Raw genomic sequence first — 6,000 nt, 5'->3', positions numbered from 1 at the left:
CTTTCATCATTCTAGAGACTGAAAAGTCCAAGACTGAGATCCCAGAAGAGTTGAATGCTGGTAAGAACTCTATCCTTGGCTTATTAGGCAGCTCCTTCTTATTGTGTCTCCACAAGGCCTTTTTCTGTGCATATGCAAGGGGGGAGAAAGAGAAATAGACATATCTCTGTTGTCTCTCCCCCCCTTTTTTTTTTAAAAGATTTTATTTATTTGAGAGAGAGAGAGAGAGAGAGAGTATAAGCAAGAGAGAGAGAGAAGGAGCAGGGGGAGAAGAAGAGGGAAAGGGAAAAGCAGACTTCCCACTGAGCAGGGCTGGATCTCAGGACTTTGGGATCATGACCTGAGCTGAAGGCAGCCGCTTACCTGACTGAGCTACCCAAGCGCACCTCTTTGTCTTCTTATAACAACACCAGTCCTCTCAAAGTAGGGCCCCATCCTTATGACCTCATTTAACCTTAATTACCTCCTTAAAAGCCCCATTTCCAAATACAATCACACTGAGGGTTAGGCTTCAACATATGAATTTAGGGGGGAAGAGAGAACACAATTCAGTCCATAAACTCACCATCCTCAGAGTTGGTAGGCAAAGTTAAGGTGAGGAAGAGATTAAGTAACTTTTCCAGAGCCAATAGCAGGGAAGGAAGGAAGGGTTTAAGCTGTGTACAAATCCAACCCATAGTCTATGAATTTCTTCAGATTAAGGACATGTACTTCTCTTGTATTTTAACACAAAGTTAGGGTACAGTTTTAGGCTTATTAATTTTTCTAGTACTAACCTTGCATTACCACATGTGTCAAATTCAATGTCCAGCACTGATGAGGGGACAAGGATGTAGAGTTCTTGTTATTGTTGCTGAGACTGTGACATGGTACCCTCTTTCTGGGAGTCATTTGGTAATGCATGCTGAATCCTGTAATATAAGTGTAACCTTCAACTCAGTAATTTCCACTGCTTTTCTACTTATTAGAAGATGATCACGAATATGTGCAAAAATTTAGCTCCATGAATCTTCACTGCAGTATTATCTGAAAAAAACAAGAAATAAGTTCTGTGCTCGACAAAAATGACTAACATAAATTTTAGTATATCCATAAAATTGAATAAAATTCAGCTATTATTGGTGTTTTGGAGGAATATACAAAGCCATGGAACAACATGACAAAAAAAAAACTGGTTAAAATATGACTCTTTTTTGGGGCACCTGGGTGGCTCAGTCAGTTGAGCGTTCTGCCTTCGGCTCAGGCCATGATCTCAGGTTTCTGGAATCGAGCCCTGCATTGGATTCTCTGCTCAGTGGGCAGTCTGCTTCTTCCTCTCCCTTTGTGCACTCTCACTCTCTCTCTCATGCACATGCTCTCTCTCAAATAAATAGATCTTTAAAAAAACCCTCTTTTCCATTATAAATGTAAACACACGCATATGTTTGCACACAAAAAGAACAAAAACACTACAACGTTTATAAATGTGATAGAACTATTGGTAGCTTTTGTCTTTTTTTTTCTTGTTCATCCACAGATTCTGAGGTTAGTTTTGTGGCAAGGGAAAAAATATTATTGGTTGTTTTTTGTTTATGTTTTTAAGTAGCCTCCACACTGGATTCCAACAGAGGACTTGAACTCACAACCCTAAGATCAAGACCTGAGCTGAGATCAAGAGTCAGATGCTTAACCGACGGAGCCACCTAGGTGCCCCACAAACATTATTGTTTTTTTTTTTAAGATTTTATTTATTCATGAGAAACACACACACACACAGAGAGAGAGAGAGAGAGAGAGAGAGAGAGAGGCACAGAGACACAGGCAGAGTTGGAGAAGCAGGCTCCATGCAGGGAGCCCGATACGGGACTCAATCCCAGGACTCCAGGATCAGGTCCTGGGCCGAAGGCAGCACCAAACCACTGAGCCACCTGGGCTGCCCAACATTATTGTTTAAAAGAATAACTATAATATTACATCTGAACCAAATTTTGAGTAAAACAATTTGAGTATCTACAGAAACAAAGAAAGTGTAAGGAGGAAAATAATAAAAAAAACCCTTTGCATTCCATGGATGTCTGGATGGCTCAGTGGTTGAGCTGCTCAAGCCATGATCCCAGCGTCCTGGGATCGAGTCCCACATCAGGCTTACTGCTTCTCCCACTGCCTATGTCTCTGCCTCTCTGTGTCTCATGAATAAATAAAATATCTAAAAAAAAAACAAAACTTTACATTCCAGCTTCAGAAAAATAGGTTGCACTTTCTTTGGTAATACACTAAGGCAGTGATCTAGACAGGAAATACATAAATTTCAACTAGGATACAATGCTCAGATCCTGACTTTCTAACCATGAGCCAATATTTATTTTGAAAAAACAAAACAAAACACACCACTTTTTCAAAATTAGGAGTTTGAGTAGTTGACTCAAACTCTCTATTGAATTTGCCCTTGATATTTGGCACATTCTTTGTACAAAACAAAGCAAAGAAAGTATGCTGGTCTAGAAGCTCAATATCAAAATTAGCTGAGAGCCCTTACACCATCCCCCCATCCATTCATGCATTCGTTCGTGCATAGATTTTATTAATTTATTTAAATATTTTATTTATTTATTTGAGAGAGTGAAACCGATCACAGAGATTGAAGAAAAGGGAGAAGCAGAGTCACTGCCGAACAGAGAACCCAATGTGGGGCTTGATCCCAGGACCCTGAGATCATGACCTGGGCTGAAGGCACTTAACTAAGCCACCCAGGCACCCCCCTTTTATTTAAATAGACTATATTTTAGAGCGGTTTTAGGTTCACAACAAATTGAGGTACAACGTACAGAATTCCCATATAACCTCAATCCTACACATGCACAGGCTCCCTATCAACATCCTCTGCCAGAGGTACATTGTTCCTATTATTGAGCCTACATCGATATATCTTTATCAACCAAAGTCCACAGTTTATACTGAGGCTTACTCTTGGTGTTATATATTCTACGGGTTTTGACAAAGAGAATTTCTTTTCCTTAAAGAACTAATTTTATTAAATTTAGTTTCATAATTACATCTAGTAATAAATAAATAAATAAATAAATAAATAAATAAATAAATAAATAAATAAATAAATAAATAAATAAAAAATACATCTAGTGCTTACTGCGGAAGGTAGAAGCAATGTTGAAAGAGCCAATTGGGAGTGAGGGAAGATTTCATCATTGTCACCATTCCTTTTACCTAAGGAAGTTAGCAAATGGTGGTGATCTCAATAAAGCAGGGGTCGGGCAGCCTGGGTGGCTCAGTGGTTTAGCGCCACCTTCAGCCCAGGGCCTGATCCTGGAGAACTGGGATCGAGTCCCACGTTGGGCTCCCTGCATGGAGTCTGCCTCTCTTTCTCTCTCTCTCGTGAATAAATAAAAATCTTAAAAAAAAAAAAAAAAAGCAGGGTCTCCAGAAGGTGGTCTAGCACAGGCTCTATCCCACTCTATACCCAGGCTGCAAAGGTACTTAAATGACATTTCTGGACTCCTCCTGTGTCAGACACCAACACAGGAGACTCAGCCTGGCATTCTTCGTGGTAGCCTCTCAATCCACTGAGGTCTCTATTGTGCATCTAAGCTCTATGTTCCATTAAGAATTACCTGAGGATGGGGCCTGTCCTTCTCTTTCCCTTATAGAACACAGGGAGCAATCCTGTATGGGTATCTTTATGCCCCAAACTAGAAACAACTCAAATTTTCTGAAAATTACAAAAATGTTTGTCTCTGGTTATCTTTTGTTCCCCAGGTTAACTGTACAGACTCTGTCCTATATATCTCTATTCAAGTCTCTAGTCTCCAAGGATACAACTTCCTCCTACTGTTCCACTTCATACTACCATGTTGGAGGCTTTTTACTCCTTTCTAAAGTGAAGAATTCTTGTTCTGATCTATTCTGAAGAAAGTGGTTTGGAAGGAAGTCCTTTTGCCACACCACAGAGTTCATGATTGGATGCTTAGTCTTTTCAAATAATTCAATTCACTAATCTATTTATTAATATATAATCTGGTTCTTGAAAGCATTTGGAGAAGTTTGAAAACATTCCTTTTAAAGGTAACAAGTGGATCTGAATATTTCAGGTATAATTGAGGTTTCCCACTCTGGGCCTTTCTGGTACCCTTTACTCATGGCATGCTGCCTCCACTTCAGCTGGGAGCTCCTTAATGTTTGAGGCAGTATACAAAATCTTAGCTATGTCAGTCCCCACTTTGTTTTTGTCACAATTTACATCTTTAAATATTGTATGCTCATAAACAGATTTATAGTTTTTTTTCTTTTAAAGATTTTATTTAGAGGATCTCTGGGTGGCTCAGTGGTTCAGCACCTGCCTTTGACCCAGGGCGTGATCCTGTAGTCCCCAGATCGAGTCCTGTGTCGGGCTTCTGGCATGGAGCCTGCCTCTCTCTCTCTCTCTCTCTGTCTCTCTCATGAATAAATAAAATCTTTATTATTTTTTTTAAAGATTTTATTTATTCATGATAGACAGAGAGAGAGGCAGAGACACAGGCAGAGGGAGAAACAGGCTCCATGCTGGGAGCCCGAGGCAGGACTCAATCTGGGGACTACAGGATCATGCCCTGGGCTTAAGTCGGCGCTAAATCGCTGAGCCACCCAGGCGGCCCAGAATTAGTTATAGTTTTATGCAGCTGTGTTTTGAGTAAAAAAGTTACAAAAAATACATTAGTACTGCCTTTTATATTTATCTAAATAGTTACCTTCACTGGCATTCTTTGTGTGGATTTGCAATACTATTTAATGTCCTTACATTTTAGTGTTTAGCATTTATTTCTTGTAGGGATGGTCTACTAGTGACAAACTTGACATTTTTGTTTACTGAGAATGTTTCATTTTCATGGGGGGGAGCTATTTATTTATAAAAAATTTATTTTAAACTTCCACATAGTTAACATAGTATCGTATTAGTTTCCAACATACAATATAGTGATTCAACAATTCCATACATCACCCAGTGCTCATCATGACAAGTGCACTCCTCAGTCCCCATCACCTATTCCCCCCCCCCGCCGCCCCCTTCTGGTAACCATCAGTTTGTTCCCTATAGCTGATTCTGCTTGTTTTTTTTTTTTTTCCTTTTCTTTGCTCATTTTGTTTCTTAAATTTCTCATGAGTGAAATCATATGGTATTTGTCTTTCTCTCATTTTGCTTAGCAATACACTCTTTAGTTCCATTCATGTTGCTGTAAATGGCAAGATTTCATTTTTTATGGCCAAATAATATTCCATCATGTATCATTTTTGAAGTAGATTTTCTAGAAGTCACAGTTAATAGAGTTTTTTCTTTCACCTCTTTGAATATCATTCCATTGTCTGCTGGTCCCCATGGTTTCTAAGGAGAAAGTAGCTTTTATCCTATTGAAGATCCCTTGCACATGAGTTGCTTCTCTCGTTTTCAAGATTCTCTTTCAACAGTTTGATCATGTGCTTAAGAATGGATCTGAGTTTATTCCTTAGACTTCACTGAACTTCAATGTGTAGATTTGTTTTTCATCAAATTTAAGTTTTCAGCTATTATTTCTTCAAATATTTTCTGCCTCTCTACTCTGGGACTCCCATTATACATATGCTAGCCTTTTTGATGGTGTCCCACACATCTCTTAAGCTATGTTCCTTCTTTTAAGAAATTATTGTTACTCTGACTGGATTTCAGTTGGCTTATCTTCAAGTGCACTGATTCTTCCTTTTATCTGCTCAACTCCGCTGTTGGGCACCACTAAGTGAATCTTTTATTCCAGTTATGCTTTTTTAGTTCCACAATTCTTATTTCTATCTCTATTCCCATCCTCTATTTGGTAAGATAGCATTCTTACGGTTGCCTTTAGCTCTTTAAGCCAATTAAATCATTGTCTTGCATGTTCAATGTCAGGGATTCCTGGGGGACAATTGCTCTTATTTCCTTAGGTATAGGCCATATTTTCTTACATGCCCTGTAATTTTATTGTTAAATACTGGACATCTTGAACATTCTAACGTCACAAC

The sequence above is a fragment of the Nyctereutes procyonoides genome, unplaced genomic scaffold, assembly GCF_905146905.1.
Source record: "Nyctereutes procyonoides isolate TBG_1078 unplaced genomic scaffold, NYPRO_anot_genome, whole genome shotgun sequence".
In the NCBI taxonomy this organism is placed as follows: Eukaryota; Metazoa; Chordata; class Mammalia; order Carnivora; family Canidae; genus Nyctereutes; species Nyctereutes procyonoides.
Note: the sequence above shows the minus strand (reverse complement) of the source record.